Source organism: Engraulis encrasicolus, unplaced genomic scaffold (genome assembly GCF_034702125.1).
Source record: "Engraulis encrasicolus isolate BLACKSEA-1 unplaced genomic scaffold, IST_EnEncr_1.0 scaffold_124_np1212, whole genome shotgun sequence".
NCBI lineage: Eukaryota > Metazoa > Chordata > Actinopteri > Clupeiformes > Engraulidae > Engraulis > Engraulis encrasicolus.
The window spans coordinates 21,670-40,673 of NW_026944735.1; the positions used below are offsets into that span (position 1 = coordinate 21,670).

At 40.9% G+C, this 19,004-nt stretch overlaps 1 pseudogene; it reads right to left on the reverse strand.

Moving 5' to 3' along the window:
• The window catches only part of LOC134442203 (NACHT, LRR and PYD domains-containing protein 12-like), a 43,986-nt pseudogene that overhangs the window by 8,529 nt on the left and 16,453 nt on the right, over positions 1-19,004 (reverse strand).

Sequence of the window (19,004 nt, forward strand, 5' to 3'; positions counted from 1 at the left end):
TGAAGGCTGCCCAGTGGAGGTCGAGTGCAAAGGCTTTGTGCGAAAATCTACCACAAAACTTCTGAAGGACTTTGTAGTTAGAGCCCAAAAGTACTGCAAAAGGAGGTGATCAGCAGGCCTAGGCGTGACTCAGGGAACTGGACGCCCCTGATATGTCTGCCAAAGACTTCCAGGGCTAATTGGGGTTGTGACGAAAGCTACGTGAGGAGAGGGTGTTAAGGTCCGAAACACCCCATGACCCAGAGGTACATATTGACGATGTGTACCCATGAATTCATTTCTCCCTCAAGTCCACCATCCACAGACACCTCCTCAATTAAGCCTCTGTCTCAACAATCTTTGCCACTCAATGTCCTTCACTCAGTACCATTGCCGCCACAGCAACCGACGCACCCTGGCATAGCTGCTAGAAGGGGGATAAAGCAGCAGACAACAAATCCTCAACTGACACACTCAACATCCGTCACTCCCCCCCCCCAATAACTTCTGAACGGAATGGCGTATGATAACCACATTTGGAGGGGATTATCTACATATTCATATGATCTATGAATAACATCATTTTGGTGTCATTATTTGGTATATTGACGTATTATCACGTCATTATCCGATTTTATTACCCAAAATGTCACCATAATGTATTTTCCATCCAAGTAATGCACATCAATTATAGTGATTATGTGATCCAGAGCACTTAAATGTTCACAAGGTTTTCTAGTGCATGTAAATAACAAAAAATAATGAAACATTTAATCTTAAAACGACGTCATAGATATGGCAAAGTGGCTTCAGTTTTTTATAACATTGCAGCAAACAGTAAGTCCTAAACAACATGATATATTATTACCTAATTTGCAAGGCATTATATACATAAGACATGTATACTAAGAGAGAGAAATAAAAATACAAAGATTACATGATATTGGGATGAAATGTTCACTGGTAAAGATAAAGGCCGTCATTTCATTATAAATGTGATGATGTCATCAAATTGACATACATTGATGATAATTAATGAAGCTGATGTTAGATTAGGTATAGTTACGCTAATGTAATGGAATAACTATACGATAAGTAGTATGCGATAAGGAAGGTACACTGATGACTTCGATCAGTGATTTCTGGTCAGACATACCAGTCAGAAAACCGCTGCCATGGCAATGACAAAAATGATAAACATAATCTTTTGGTATCAAATTGTAGCCAACTCAATTTTAGGAAAAGTCACCAAGTTTCGTAGTCATAGTGCATGTCGTTTAGGAATTATACGATATCAAAGTTGGTGCGAGCACACACTGAAGTCCACTTTCCGCCAGGTGCGAAGTCCACCAAGTGTATGTGCTCGCAAAAGGAAAACAACACCTACTTTTCTGTTTTCTGGAACCTGCTAGCGTCAGATCAGAGTGACAAGACTTTACAGTCTGCCTGATTTCTTCCCTTATTTCATTTCTGTAGACCGTGGAGGCAGTATAGTTTATTTTCAAAGTCACATTACACAAACATATGTGGACCTAACTCATTACCCAAAACATAGAAGTGCTTTGACAGTTCTTTAATTAATTTTAGGCAGCTATTCAAAGTTCAAAGTTTTATTAGTGCCAATGGTGATTCTGCAACAGGCCTAATTGCAATGTAAAAACACATTACACTTAATGAACATCATGCAAAAAATAAGTATGTAAACACTTACATTTCTGTGGACCTGGTCTTAGTCTTATTGGCCCACAATTATCTGTACTGTTTTTGACAGAACACACGCACACACACACACACACACACACACATACACACACACACACACACACACACACACACACACACACACACACACACACACACACACACACACACACACACACACACACACAGAGAGACAGGGGAGCGAGACAGAGATGACAGGAAGAGATCAACACTTAATGACTTTTTGTTGCTTTTGTTGTAAATAAATAATAACCTTTACAACTCCTTCATTCATAAGGAATGAGTGGACCCAACTTGCGAAACACAATTGACATTTTCAATCAAATTTGAAAACCAAATTTGAGGACAATTTTCTTTTTGATGACATCATGATGACTATCTTATTGTGACACAGTTACATTTTGTTTGGTTATGTTTAGGGAGAGTTTAGGTCTAGGCAGAATAAATAATGAACACAATGTTTAGTGAGCTTAGATTTAAGAATTAGGTTAGATTTGGGAGTTATTTAAGGTCAAAGGGACCCAACCAATAAACGTGGTTGTCACCAGGCATGTGGCACATTTTTGCATCATGTTGATTCTCAAGTGTGTACCTCAACATGGCATGTTGATGCTTGGGCATAGATAAATGCAAATATGCACTAACTTAAGTATCTCTAGTTGGAAGTGTGGATCCTCCAGCCTATCAGACAAAAGCTTCAGTCCTGATTGTCCAGGATGATTGTAGCTTAGATCCAGCTCTTCCAGGTGGGAGGGGTTTGAAGTCAGAGCTGCAGCCAGAAATGTGCAACCCCTCTCTGATATAAGACATGCAGAGAGCCTGCAAATTGTAGAAACAGAATGACATGTTGTGTTTTTTTCTATTCTTCATGGATACATTTTGACGCATCACACAGATATATGGTAATTGAATAAAAAAAACAGTAGTAGGCAGTATTTAATTTTTGTATCCAAGAACATCCACTGAGGAAAGAAATTATCAGACAAAATAACTTTCAGTTACCATGCAATTCTCAGTTGACATAGCCATGTACAACAAAAGCCCATAGACGCAAGAATTACGTAAAAGCCAATGTACACATACATTAGAACATAAACAAACAGATGGATACTAAATAAAACAATACATAAAATCCCAAATCACAGAACAGTGAGGAATCCAAACAGAACTTGCTCATCTGATGTGCGCAAACTTTAAGATTATTCATGCCATTTCCCCATGGAAAACATCCCTAAAGAAACTCATTACACTGATAATTCTTTAACCTTAATTTCTGCAGTCTGCAGTGTGGACTACATAACCCTTTGGAGAGAAGCTGAGCTCCAGAATCTCCCAATTCATTGTGGCTCAGGTCCAGCTCTGTCAACGAGTTTGGTGACTGTAGAATGGTGGTCAACACCTCTGAGGATTTGTCTGTGAGCGTACAACCAGTAAGTCTGTGTAGAAAACATCACAGAGTAAGCATATTGTAATGAGACATGCTGCACATTCATCCTGACACCTGTTGGGTCTTTGCATTGATAAATGAACATAAAAAGTGTCCTATGTTATATTGCATAATTCAGTCCCATGCTGACTTGTGTTTCAGATTTCAATGTTAAGCACAAAGAGGACCAGGTTCACATTCTAGAATATGTACAAGGCAAAGACAAAAGACCTAATTGAACCGAGAACCACACTACACTTTACTAAGACACAGAATATTATATTGCACCTTATTAAGACGTTCTATTCTAACAGTATAACGCTGCACGCGAATTAGTGGAGTTGCGCTCTCTCTCTCTTTCTAGAGATAAGGAAACAATTGCAAAGCCATTCACTATTTGCTAATTAGACACAACTACATCCAGAGAACTTAGAACACAGGGAGAAGATTCAGTCTGATTGGTTCCAATTGTAGCCAGTTAGCTTTGCATGCATGCTGCAGTTCCTATGGAGTGTCCACTTGTGGGAAAATGTATGGAATGGAAAGGGGAGTCCATATGCTAAATACATTGCTACTGCAATTTCCAGTCACAAATCTCATCAACAAAACAGTCCTGGTAAGCACTATGGCTGGTGTTTAACAATAGGCTGTATTGACAAATCTTTCAGGTGTGTAGTTTTACAGCAGGGAAGAAGATTTCGACCTGTACTCGCTAGCATTCCGCTAATGTTTATGGATTTGGCCTCATAAACATTGAGCTTTGTGACCCAGTATATAATAATCTAGTGACGCAAAATAATGGAAACGCTACTCAAATGATGTCTTATTCTAGCTTCGACCTGAATATTAATATTTCAGGGCAAAACATTATGTAAAAAAAGAAGACAATCCGCACACTTCAGGTCTATTTTTGTGCAAAGAAGCTTTACTTGACTTGCAAGCTTCCGGTCCTTAGACCTTCATCAGGCAGAGTGCCCTGAGGGCAGGCAGAAGGCAAAAGAAATATTTTAAAAAATCATACAATTTATAATGGTAGAAAACTACATTGACACCCATTCATTTTGCACTTAGGATGGATTAGGGTTAGCCAGTTGTGGCTAGTAGCTAGTTCAGTGAGTGAACAACCCCTGCTACATCCTAACAACATGCCTGTGACATCACCAAGAGCCTTAAGCAGTGTTGCCAGATTGGGCAGTCATTTTCTATCTAAACTCGATTTTGTCAAAATATGTAGTTATTGCACTTTGCCTTTGTAGGGCAGTATGAAAGTGCCATTTTTTTTATTGAAAATCAATTGCATTTTAATGAACAAAATAAATCCAAGTAATAATGACTAAGGGATCTGCTATACAGGTGTGTCCAAACTTTTGGCCTGTACTTTATTTGTTTCATGCCTTTTTCTGGAAAAAAAAAAAAAAACAACAAAAAAACAAAAAAACAAAGATCAATTGGTACTAAGGGGCCCACATTGTGGAAGGAAAATAGTGGTTCACAGTGTAGAAGGCAAAACCAGGCTTAACCCAGTAATAGGCCTACACAGCTCCTGTTATAAGCTGCTTATAAGCATCTTATAAGCTATATGAGCTGTTACCAAAATGGAAATGACCAAGTCATAATGTATTACCAAAGGCCCTGTACACTTCCATGGTGGTATAGTTCGATGGTAGTTACGTTTTTTCCAGTCATTATTACAACATTAGTGGAACAGTGTGTGTTACGGGGCTAAAACACTTCTCTTCTTAACCTTTTTAAATCCCATTATCCCATTATACTATGAATCCCATAATCCCAATACATCATATTCCATCAGTACCGCGCGACCTCTTAATTAGTAGAGTTTCCCCCCCCTTTCCGTCAAGTCAATTTGAAGGAAATCATTGCCGCAATCTGATGTCACCAACCTCAATGACTGCAGTCTGCAGTGGGGACTAGACAGTCCTTTAGAAAGAAGCTGAACTCCAGAATCCTCCAAGTCATTGTGACTGAGATCCAGTTCTGAAAGGGAGTTTGGCGACTGTAGAACTGGGGCCAACACCTCAGAGGATTTCTCTGTGAGCTTACATCTATTAAGTCTGTTTAAAGAAAATCAGTGCCAGCACATTGCAACGTTACATGATGTATTACAGTACTATTGTTGTGTTTTGCTTCAATACACCTTGACATTTGTGGGATTTTTGCTTTGATAAATCTATATATATATATACAAAAATGATGTTTATGGACTACTTCCCACATTTACTCTGTAAATAAATGTAACTGTGAATAAAATACACAGCAAAAAAGTGTTAAACTCAACTCTGAGAGTGTTTAACACTATGAAAGTGTCCCAATCTGGAGTGTTAGTATAACTCTCCCAAAAGAGTTGCAGTAACTCCAAGCAGAGTTAGTTATTAACCCTCTGGTAAAAACCAAATATTGAGAAATTTATACTTAAAATAAATGCCTAATTGCCAGATTCTCTGGCAGGTGGACCAGTATAGGATCATCAATGAGGGGTATGCAAATGCATTTGAATTTTGCACAGGATGAACACATGCAGATAGGCAGGTCACCAGGAGGAACAATTAGGCCTCTCATCCTGCCAAAGTTTCTCTGTGGATAACTGACCAGAAGGGAGAAGAGATTACATCTTGGGGCCATCTCAATTTTTGCCCAAAATTCAATATGGCCACCATTTTCCGAAATTACTAGTTTTCATGCATTATTACACTATACTATACGGTGATATTCATGAAAGATTAACCATTTTCAGTACTATTCTGTCCTACATCTTATATAGATGTTTACAAAGGTTGACTAAACAAAACAATTACATAAAGTTTGCAAACGTGAAATATCCAAAGGAAAGTGCTCAGAATAATGGGTGAATTGCACATAGAGAGTCTATGGCTGGGAAAATAAGGCCTGTTGTCTTGCCAAGCTTTTCGAAGTGGATTACAAAACAGAAGGCCTATTGGAAGAGATTAAAACTCGTGGCCATCTCAATTTTTGTCCAAACTTTATTATAGCTGCCATTTTCCAGAACGGCTTATTGTCATGCACTTGTCACTATACTCTAAAGTCATATTCATATAACATTAAATACAATATAAAAACATAAAATTAAGGTGGCCACCTGGCAACATCCAGTCCTGAAATGAATGATTGAAATGCACAATATAGAGTCTATGGCTGGGAAAATTAGGTCTATTGTCCTGTCAGGGTTTTTAACAGTGGATTACAGAGCAGAAGGCCTAAGCTATTGCAAACGATTAAAGCTCGGAGCCATCTAAAATCTGCTCCAAAATTCAATATGGCCACTCCCTACTAACAATGTTTAGTTCCAAGAAGGTTCCTGGAACACAAGCGCTTGGTTCCACTTTAGTCTTGATTATGTTCCCAGAGAGTCATTTTGGTTATATTTCTTTTCTCACTTGGTTGGCAGGAAAGTTTAATTTTAGTTCCCAGAATGTTACATGTGTGGTTCCCATTCCGTTCCCCCATCATTCTCTCACTGTCACGTTATTCCTGCTCATGTCATGTTTGTCCCCTCGCCGTTCCCATATGGTTCCCTTAACCTTGTTGGTCACATATTTGGTTCTCCAGACGTGCTCCTGATGTTCCCCCAACCTTGTTTATTATGTGTTTTTATGTCCTGCCCCCCTATCCTTCACCATGATTGAGGTACCCTGATCATGGTACTTAAGCACCTCCCATCCTCCACCATGACTGTAATACCCTGAGCATGGCACCACTCTGCCATACTGCTCTCTTTAGAACTGCCTGACACAAGAACATGTATGAGATCTATACTTTATTTTCTAAATTGTACAGATGGTGTAACTTCAATCTGCTCATTACCGTGCCGGGCCGCGACAGCGTACCGTGATCATTACACCCTGTGGCCATTCGGAATGCGGGGGGCAGTATAGCACCGCTTTTGCAGAGCAGCGTCTGCCTGTGTCTGTGGTCTGTTTGTGCTTACGTCCTTGCCCGTCCCCCAGTTTTAGTAGTAGTAGAAATACAGTCAGCAAATTGCATGTTTTATTTAGCATTGGGCATTTGATAGGGCATTTGATAATAACACAAGTGTGAGCCCTAAACAAGACCACAACCACAATAACCCTAACCCAATTTAGGACCATAGCCTATTCAACCGTTTCCACAACCTCACTGATCACAGTTGCTTCATCTGTAATGCCAGGGCTAAGAATAACGAAAATAGCAAAACAGAGTAGGCTAATAAACCGTAATGGAGAGACTGAGGAGACATGAAATCAAGCGGCGGAGTTCGGACCATTTTGAGTGGACCGATGTCGCTTGCTTTGTGTAGCCCTATCAAGCAAGCCTGTCTGTCTCATTTGTGCGATGAGCACAAAAACACAAATTGAACCACTCGTATAGTGTGAGTCAAACAGACATGAACAACATTGTAGCCTAATGAAGTAGTGCCCCGTCATGTCAGCATGAGAGAGGTGATTTTACATTTGGCGACGACATTCCGTCTTTAAAACTGGCGCATGCCGCTTCCCCTATTGCTGGTTATTACCTGATCTACACTGTCGTTACCACAAAAAACAAGGTAGCACAACTTAATACTATTACTAGCCTATATATCTGGTAGCCTAAATAGTAGGTTGAAGACGGGGGTATTATTGGTGCACTGTTTTTTTTTTTTTGCGAAGCAGAGTAATCTGCTTCAGTGTAGCTCATTGTATGTTGATCCCTCCCTCAGTTTTAGGCTACAAGTGGAAAGAGTCAGCCAATTGCGCACGTAACATTGGGTATTTGATAATAACACAAGCGTGATCCCTAAACAAGACCGCCAGTCGACGGTGTTTTGTTTTCATTATTCTGTCCTGCATTCACCGTCTCAATTCCGCTCCTAACTTATAGGCTAAGTGATGTCTGTTAATTATTTCTGCACTACCTATTCAAATCAGGAACGGATATCCTCAGGATAGCCTACGGACTAATAGGTTGAAGACGTTTTTTTTTGTATTGGTGCTTGTGAACATTTCATCCTTTCAATGCGCTGTTGTGCGCGATCGACGGGATTCCGGTTAACTGGGGATGTGATGCACACATGACAATACATCTGTTACACCAGGTGTGGCTAATCATCTGTGATTAGGACTGCAAATTCAGTTGCTTCGGTGGAGATGCGAACCAACAGTAGCCTATGACTGGGGAACTATGACTCCTTCGGAGGCTGGATAACCTGTCGCGCCACGACATGTCACAAAAGGCTGTGCAGTCCCGTGCACTGCACTGCACTGCTGTAACCCACCCATCCCCCACAGACAAACATTCATGTTCTGAAAAGTTCAACACGTTCTGAACATTTTAGCCGCTTTGCATTAAGTTTTCGAGCAGACACTTGTCCACGGTGACGCAACATCGAAAGTGAAACGCAGAGACTGTTCACAAATAACTGAATAAAGATTTCATTAAAAAAAAACCCACAGCATTTCTATGAAAATGTGCTGGGTGACCACACTGCCTATACCTATCCAGATGCACGTATAGCAACAATGAGAAAGAGAGGGAGAGACGGAGAGAGAGAGCGATTAGCGCGTATCTCTCTCTGTGTGTGTGTGTGTGTGTGTGTGTGTGTGTGTGTGTGTGTGTGTGTGTGTGTGTGTGTGTGTGTGTGAGCGTGTGTGTGTGTGTGTCGGGGAACATTTGAAGTGAAAAAACACCCTCCCCCACTTCAGCATCAGATGTTGGTGGTCTACAAGTCAATATGTTTACCCGACTATCTTGTAGCCCAGTCATGAAGTTCATAAAGCCATCGGTAGCCTATAGGCCAAGATATCCAAAATCCCTCCGCAAATTTCTGCATTGCCTGAGTTCATAGGCTAAAACAACTTTATTTAGGCCTAACTTATTTAGCTTACTTTATTAGCCTTATTTAGGCCTATTATCGTATTTAGGCTTTAACGTGGGCCTATTTTACAAAATATCGAAAGAAGGAAAAGACACGACAGACAAGTTGAGGCTTACTGATCGTAGCCTATTACAGCAAATCGAACATGCGCTTTATGAACACACTAGCCTGAGGGCAAACATCTTCTTGGCACTATTGAGATAACCAGGCCATGCCATGAATTCAACTAGCCTACCTGGGCCCACACTAAAATACTGACAGACTACAATTGCTTGGATCTTCAGTGGGGTTCGTGGGTCCGGGGGGATGGGTGGTGATGGCACGCTTCATGTATTTTTCCCCACCCCATGCATGCACGCGGACACACAGGGTCGGGACATTCACCCAATGAATGACTGAGTGCGGCTAAATATGCCTGTTGCATATCGTAGCCTAATTATTCACACATCACGTCAAGTCACAAATTAGTAGTCTCTTGCAGTTGACCTATGCCAAATTAACGTCCTCCCTGTAAGGCTGCACTAATTCAAACAGGTAGAGGAGTCGGCTTAGCCTAGGGGAGACCGGGGCTAGTAGGCACAGGGGCAAGTTGGCACACCCTCATTTTCTGGGCCATTACAGGTCCAATCTTCAAAATTCCAACTCTAACATGATGCCCATCTTGAATAGAGATAATCCAACTAATTCAGAGTGATCAAGATTATAAAATCTTACAGTGAGTGAAACTTCTCTTTTTTGTGATGTCCAAACTAAGAATCGGCACCTTCCACTAAATTAGTTCTAGAAAGCTAATAGTAAGGAATAGAAACATATAAATATTCTGTGTGATAGACAGGGGATCTAGGTATACTTTGATATTAAAACTGGAATTATGTAATGTCAGGTGTTAACAGGAGAACATGATTTCAGTCAAGAGTGCTGTCCTGTTGTGTAGGGGGCAAGTTGGCACACCATTGACTTTCTATGGCCATAAGAATGTATTGGATTTATTGTGGAAAATTCTTATTCTACTACTATTTACCAATAATATGAGTATGATTGCAATATATACAGTATATTTAATGTACATATGCTACTGTCTAGGCCTACATGCCTAAATATAAGTTATAGTCAATATTGTAGCTGCAATTGTAGCCACAATGGAGTGCATTCGTAGTGATTATGTTTCACTTCATAAAGCAGTCAATGTTGTTTTATTTTACTAAACAGTAACTCATGATATTTTAAATATTCAGTATTCAGTAACTATTGAGCAGTTTTCATGTTCATTGACATAATTTAATACAATTTAAATGTGTGCCAACAAGCCCCAACTACATGTGCCAAGTTGCCCCGGGTTGGGGCAATTTGGCACAAATTCACAACAATTCTTTAATCTCATATAGATGGAAACAATGAATTATCAACCAAAGATGCATGTGTCTAATATTTAGCTGAGATGTAACCCTTTTAGAATATCTTAGTTGGGGAGTTATAAAGCAATGTATGCCAAAGATATGACAATCGAACTGAAAAGTGTGCCAACTAGCCAAAGTCTATAAAATGTAGCCTATTTTTTGTAATTTCCAATTATCTAGGCTATGTTTACGATAATGATTTGTTGCGCTACGACGGTGCTCAAGACAAGTTGGAACATAGTCATCTCAAGTGCTCCCATTTTATTTTGATCCTGCTTTAAGTCAATGGGCGAGAGGGACGGATGAAACGGGTGTTTCATTCGTCCCGACAGTGTCTACTGACACTAAAATCCCTTTTGCCTGTAAACCTGACAACTTTGGCTTTTCATACTTTCGGATATGTTAAAGTTTTCGAGTAAATCGCAGTGTTTCATTCGTCCCGAGTTTCATGAGTCCCTGCTCTCCCCTACTGCCTAAACTGTTACAGTTTAAATGCGTCCTCTCCAAACTGTGTGTGTGTGTGTGTGTGTGTGTGTGTGTGTGTGTGTGTGTGTGTGTGTGTGTGTGTGTGTGTGTGTGTGTGTGTGTGTGTGTGTGTGTGGGCGAGAGAGGGAGAGAGAGAGAGCGAGGGAGAGAGGCGCTTAATTCCCCGCAGAAAGAGCAAGGCGATGTCTCCAAATATTAGACAAATGCATCTTATTTTAGTTAAGTAGACATCAGGGATGTATTTTGCTTAATAGCAACGCCGACCTGATTGGTTCATATTGCTCTGAGAAGGCTAGGCTAGGCCTATATTTTAATGGGTTTACGCGCGCGAGGTCATCTAACTGTGGTCACAGTCGCCAGGTGCTATTATGAGAGGAAAACTATAGCACGTTGGCAAACATTAAAGTCAGTTTAAGCCATGCATATGATGAACCAGTTTTTTTTCCCGGTGCGCAAGGTGCACGACTGACCCAGATGAAATCGCACGAGGAACTCCATGATTATGAGATGACATTGCATATATTTCCCAGCATATATTTCCCCTCTCTCTCTCTCTCTCTCTCTCCAAACCCAGTTGTACTTGGACTCACTTTTAACACCGCTGGCCTACCCAGGTGAATCGCAGCACACATTGCAGTGAGCCGTGCCGTGTGCGAGTGCTGAGCAACTTCACCCCTAACGTTTAACCTAGACTAGCGAGTGCAGTGTTGTAAATCACGTGGAATAAGTGCAGCGATTACCTGCATAGCCTACTTAATTATGGAAGTGAGTGTCATTTGGACTGCCTATGGAATCAAGCCTACTGTCACCAAGCTCTTCCTGTCTCCCCAGCCTCGCAATGGATGGACACCTGGCCACCGCTCCTCCGCCTCCTTCGGAACGGATGACTGTGGGGGGGATCTCCAAGGAAATTTGGAATTTCGGACTTGTATAGATTTGGGGTGCCCCGGGACTCTTTTAGATTTCTGTTAGTTAATAAATATTATTTTAAAACTCAATATTTGTGTCTTGGCGTATTTGTGGTGTACAGTACTCTCCAGGGTATTTGGTAACAAGGAGAGGTGTCGCTGGAAAAATGCGCACTTTCTCACCTGCGACACATAACCCGACAGTTGGTTACACTTAATTTGAGCACGAAAACAGCAATATCAGTCGCTCGCTAATTTTTGCCAATGTGACAACATTAAATTCATTAGGGAAGTGTAGGTTAGGTTATCGCCCCAGCTGTTGGCGATGTGAGATAAATAGCCAACGCTTACACGCTCAAACGAAGCGCTGTTAGGTTACTGCGGTGAGGTGTATTGCACTCTCAGTAATTTTTACCAAACGAATAAGTATCCACATCCAGACAACAAGTCTGAAGTTGCAATATTAGACGTTTCAAATCTTGCGATGCGATAATCGGTATGGCTTCTGGCTACACTCAATTTACATTTTGTCAGAGCTTGCACATTAATGCAATTCATCCGATCATCATTTAAAAAAAAAAAAGAAAATTCATTACATTATTTAGGCTATTCTTTTTATGACTCTTCCTACTTCCTGGAGGTGTTCTCACACAATTTATAGGCATGTTGTTATCCGCTGAATCGGTGCGTGCTGGTGAATATGAGCATATATTAATATGCCGTCAGCATCGTCTAAAACATTCCAAGCGCTCCCAAGTGCCACCCGGCGGTTGTTTGGGTACACTGCAGCTAGGCCCGGTACGTACCGAGGTGGATGACGTGGCATTACCTCGGTAAAGGGTGTGCATTGTAGGGGGACCGACTGTACACTGTACCACAATGAAATTGAGGAAGTCAGTTGAGTTGTATGAACACATTTTAGTGAAGATTAATATCCAATGTCCTTAATGTGGAATGTAAAGAACCTCTTCTACATCAAGTGCACAATGGAGCAAGCAAGGTAACAACTGCTGTTACTGGCTCTCACAAAGCAAGGCACACAATGTAGCTAGCAAGCTAACAAATGCCATAAGCCAAAAGTGTTATTAGCTGGCTTGCAAAGCACACCTACAAAGTAGGCAAGCAAGTGCTATGCTGTGCCATGATAACCATCCATCAGGCAGGCAGGCAAACAACTAAAGCACTCTGACAGTCCAGGTTTATATACAGGCTCAAGAATACTATGTGACCAGAGTGAATAGGAATTTGACAGGTGCAAGCAATAATGGAATTATGACCAGCCCTTAGTAATTAGGTGTGGCCAGGTGCTGATACAGGTTGGTGGGCTGATGGGGCTGCTTGTCTCCGGCAAAGGTGTAACAAGTACTCAAAATGCTTCAATCACTCACCACTTCATCATCTTTTTTGTGATGTTGTGTGCACAGGCAAACCTTAGATACATGAATTAAAAAGGTAATCATGTTGATTTTTAAAAAATGTTTGATTTTAAATGTACATGATTCAATTTGGAGTAAATCCTGTTACTGATTAGGGCTGGGAATCGATCCAAATTTCCTGGATCGATTCGATTCCGATCCAGAAGGCTACGATCCGATTCGATCCACGATCCGATTCGATTCGATATCGATCTTTTGTATTGCTTCAACCCATTTATGCATAGAATTCTAAGACCGGTTATGAATCCTAAATATCTCAGCTTTTGATGCCCACAAGGTATGTGAGAAAAAATTGGGGAATTTTGGAAGAGAGCTCCAGGATGTGGTTGACAAAATAGCGCCTATAATGATCTTCAAAAGATCGATCCACAAAGTTGTGAATCGACATTGCCCTTTTTGAATGTGAATCGATTCGATCTTTTGAACCCAGCCCTGTTACTGATATGTGATCGTATGTGATTTAATCGGGTGGACATTCATCATTACTTGAAGTAAACAGTTGCCATGCATGCAATGCAAGGTTGGGGGAACATCAGTAGCACGTCTAGGGAACCAGACATGACCAGACCTATAATGTAACCAACAAGGTTATGGGAACCATATGAGAACGATGAGGGAACAAACATGAAAAGCAACTAGAAATGCATTCTCACAGAAAATGCTGGAAGCGGGCTTGCCTTTGGGGGCAGAGATGAGCAGTTATCTTTTGATATCTCTATCCCTAAATGAAAAACAAACTACTTTTGAGAAAACAAAGCTAAAAGAAATGTTGGGAAAAAATCCAGTCAGAAGTTATGGGCCAAACAATTCAGCCATCTTGGATTGAGCCACCTTGAAAGTGTTGTAGCTCTGCGTTTTGGGGATATGGTAAATGACATACATGGGATTTTAAGTTGGCTAAGGAACACTGCATATGATATAATTTTGAAAATCAACATGAGTCCAAGTGGGATTCGAACTCCCAACCTCCATATTGCTGATGCAGGACTATTATCATTGGGCCAAGCAGCTGCTTATGAAAAGCATTACATCAAGACAATATTACATTGCATTGAAGAGCTGAACAATAGACTTCTAGAACTACAGAGCAGCTGCTCGTTAAGAATAGAATGTTGAGAGAAAGTTGAGATGGAACCCTACGGTATATTGTTACTTTGTGTGTGTGTGTGTGTGTGTGTGTGTGTGTGTGTGTGTGTGTGTGTGTGTGTGTGTGTGTGTGTGTGTGTGTGTGTGTGTGTGTGTGCGTGCGTGTGCGTGTGCGCGTGTGTGCCTGAGTGTGCTCGTGGGCGTGTGGTTGTCTATGAGTGATTCTACGATTAAGTCCATGGATTTTATTTGCCGATTCCACTAACTATTAACTGCATCCAATGATGTTTTGGACATTAGCACACATTTATCTTTCATACAATACAGAAAGTGTAGACATGGCATCATTTCCCTCAGCAAGAATGAATATTAAATACTGATTTTGGGCGTTTTCATGCCGTACTGTTTTCCAAATGTCAGATTCAGTCTTCATATTAGCATGTAAAGAAACTTGTTTTGCCCAAGACGATTGCAAATCGTCGGCTTGCTACCAAAACCGCCTAAGTCCGAATTTGGTCGAAATGAGATTTTTGCATAAATGTACTCCCCTACCACAGCTGCATCACCCTGCCTTTCTGCCAGGGTCATTGATCAATCACAACAGTCACCAGAGTCAAAAATCTGTATGTATAAAGTCACACACTGCCTATGAGAAAATGAATGACAAGGGACGTAGCTATAGGGAGGACAAGGAGGGCATTTGCCTGTAGGCCTAGGGCCCTCCTGCAGGTGGCAGGGGTAGGGGCCCTATTATGACCTTGGCAGATGGTATGGGGGCCCTATCTATTCATCCTGGGGCCCTGTGCACAATTGTTCTGCCAATGTGAATGACTTGGGTAACTTTACTTAGCCATTTTTGATGCAAGAAGGCGTTTATTTACATTTGTTGAGAGTTTTTTTCTCAGTCTCTCTCTCTCTCTTCATAGACAATTGCCATGTTTTAAAACTTCATCCTTAGACATCTGTCTGAGATAATCTTATCACACAATGGTTGTAGCCCTACATTAATAGTTGTAGCCTTGAAACGAATGAGGCAATTATTAATTATGTACTTTATTTGATATTATCACAGATTTATAGAAGACTGCCATGGACTGCATCATCTCATGACAATCTGTTATATCATATCCTTATATAATTTTTCATAATGTGGATTTTGAACAGCATTCTGGCTGATATCACTAGTGTAATGAAGTATTGCATACGCAGCAGGATGACCAACTCCAATGTGTAAAGTATCCAGTAGTGGTTCTATATCATATTCTGAATGCCACGGTCATGGTGTTGAAGTGGGCGGGGCACAGTTCTATGACCAGGTTACCTCGGTCATGGGCAAGGTTGGGAGGGTGGGGCAGTTCTATGAGCATGGAGAAGAGCAGAGGTTAAGCAAAGATGATAAACAAGGAGGAGACAGTTCGTGAGGAGGTACAAGGACCAAAGAAGTGCCCCACCCCTTCATCCACCTCCATGACTGATGGGACCTCAACATGGAGGTTGGGCGTCACTGCATGGCTGACTCTGTGTGGCACTGCAGTCGGGTTCTGCCCTGATACGAGAAATGTATGTATTGTGGCAATTGCTCTGGTGCAATGAAAAAAAGAGTTAAACTTTGGATGAGAATGCAAATAATGTTTCATTGAAAGCTAAAATGACTGAAAGCACTAGAAAGTAAAAGACATTTGTGAAAATATGTCCGTAGACTTGAGATTTACCAGCATGCTAGATTTACATGTCTTAAGGCAAAAGAAACCCCTAAGTGTTCAAGTTAAACAGTTAGACACAATGAACTTAATACATAGCATGCTAGATTGTTACAAGGTCTACAAAAATATGTCAACCATTCACCATATCCAGGATTAAAGTTTGGAATAAAAATAAAAAGTATAGTATAACTATCAAAATAATGTGCAGTGAATTGTTCTTGTTTTGCTGCTTCAAATAATTTATTTTAAAGTGTTTTGTTGTCCTTAGGAGCCATTTCATGCTTGACTTGCAGCTTCACTCAAAATAAATAAAGAAAATAAATTAACATCTTGATACTGTTTGTAGTGGACCAATGACACAGACATGATGCAGATGTGGTAGGGGAGTAAAAAAGGGGAGTTCTGCAAAAATCTCCTTTGACCAAAATTATTAGGGGGGACTCACAATAGCTCTTTGCCCAGGGTCTCAGATTTCCTAGAACCACCACTGATGTTTGGCGCCCCCTTTGGTGCTTAGTTTTTCCCTGTTTTCCGAAAACCCCAAAATCGGACTTAGGCGGTTTTGGTAGCAAGCCGACGAAATGTTAATTCACAGTAATCATCACAATATGACAAAACTGTCAGAAAGACCACTGTCCTTTCCATTATACATGAAATTTGCCATTTTGTGTGTGTCCACGAAAACTGTGCTAAAGGATAGTTCCGGCGTAAAATGAAAGTTTCACCATCGATTTCCCATGCCACATAATGTATCTAATTATGAGCCATTCCGGGCAATGCTGCGCCGTTATGGAGTTAGCTTATTTTAAGCTTTTTGGTGAAAAACGCGGCCAATGCATCACGGCTGGGCCAATTTGTAAATATTATTTTCTGATGTTTCCCCGCTATAAACAACCTCAAAAACGCTACACACTTCATCACAAAGGTCTCGTCAATCAAACCGAGGCACAGAGAAGATCATCGGACCACACAACGGCCAGTGTTTTCAGAGGTGTCTCACTGTTGCAACTCTCTGACCAGGATGCAGGCTACTCAATCAGGTGGCTAGGTAGGCTAAACATGGTCCGCGGTTCTTACACCGGCTGCGGCCGTGAAATGAAAAGCTGGAACCCCGACCGTTTTCACCGACTGCCACTCTGCCCTACAAAGCAAAAAGGCAGTAACTGCGCAGAGCTCTGCAATCCAGTATAAGTGGTTTTTGGGAGATTATTGGCATGTGACAGTTTTGTTACTTTATATTACTACCTTTTGCACACCAATCGTTTTATTTAACTTTAGACTTTGATATATCGTCGGCTTGCTACCAAAACCGCCTAAGTCCGAATTTGGTCGAAATGAGATTTTTGCATAAACTTACTCCCCTACCACAGCTGCATCACCCTGCCTTTCTGCCAGGTTCATTGATCAATCACAACAGTCACCAGAGTCAAAAATCTGTATGTATAAAGTCACACACTGCCTATGAGAAAATGAATGACCAGGGACGTAGCTATAGGGAGGACAAGGAGGGCATTCGCCTGTAGGCCTAGGGCCCTCCTGCAGGTGGCAGGGGTAGGGGCCCTATTTTGATCTTGGCAGGTGGTATGGGGGCCCTATCTATTCATCCTGGGGCCCTGTGCACAATTGTTCTGCCAATGTGAATTACTTGGGTAACTTGACTTAGCCATTTTTGATGCAAGAAGCCTTTTATTTACATCTGTTGAGAGTTTTTTTTCTGACTCTCTCTCTCTCTCTCTCTCTCTCTCTCTCTCTCTCTCTCTTCAAAGACAAGGGCCATGTTTTAAAACTTCATCCTTAGACATCTGTCTGAGATAATCTTATCACACAATGGTTGTAGCCCTACATTAATTAATAGTTGTAACCTTGACACGAATTCGGCAATCGTTAATCATGTACTTTATTTGATGTTATCACAGATTTATAGAAGACTGCCATAGACTGCATTGTCTTATAGCAATCTGATATATTGTATCCTATTGTAATTTTTCATAATGTAGATTTTGAATAGCAATGGGCTGATGTCACTAGTGCAATGCATTATTGCATACACAATAGGATGACCAAGTCCAATGTGTAAGGTATCCAGTAGTGCCTCTATATCATATTCTGAATGGCACGGTCATGGTGTTGAAGTGGGCGGGGCACAGTTCTATGACCAGGTTACCTCGGTCATGGGCAAGGTTGGGAGGGTGGGGCAGTTCTATGAGCATGGAAAAGAGCAGAAGTTAAGATGATAAACAAGGAGGAGACAGTTCGTGAGGAGGTACAAGGACCAAAGAAGTGCCCCACCCCTTCATCCTCCTCCATGACTGATGGGACCTCAACATGGAGATTGGGCGTCACTGCATGGCTTACTCTGTGTGGCAATGCAGTCGGTGTCTGACCTGATATGAGCAATGTATGCATTACCATTGTGGCAATTGCTCTGGCACAATGACAAAAAGAGTTATACTTTGGATGAAAATGCAAATAATGTTTCATTGAAAACTAATGTGACTGAAAGTGCTAGAAAGTAAAATAAATCTGCTGGTAGACATGATATATACCAGCATGCTAGATTTACATGTCTTAAGGCAAAAGAAACCCTTAAGTGTTTAAGTTAAACAGTTAGACATAATGATCTTAATACATAGCATGCTAGATTGTTACAAGGTCTACAAAAATATTTCAATCATTCACCATATCCAGGATCAAAGTTTGGAATAAAAATAAAAAAGAATAGTATAACTATCAAAATAATGTGCAGTGCATTGTTCTTGTTTTGCTGCTTCAAATAATTTATTTTAAAGTGTTTTGTTTTCCTTAGGAGCCATTTCATGTTTGACTTTCAGCTTCACTCAAAATAAATGAAGAAAATAAATTAACATCTTGGTACTGTTTGTAGTGGACCAATGACACACACATGATGACAGGATGATGCAGATGTGGTAGGGGAGTAAAAAAGGGGAGTTCTGCAAAAATCTCCTTTGACCAAAATGATTAGGGGGGACTC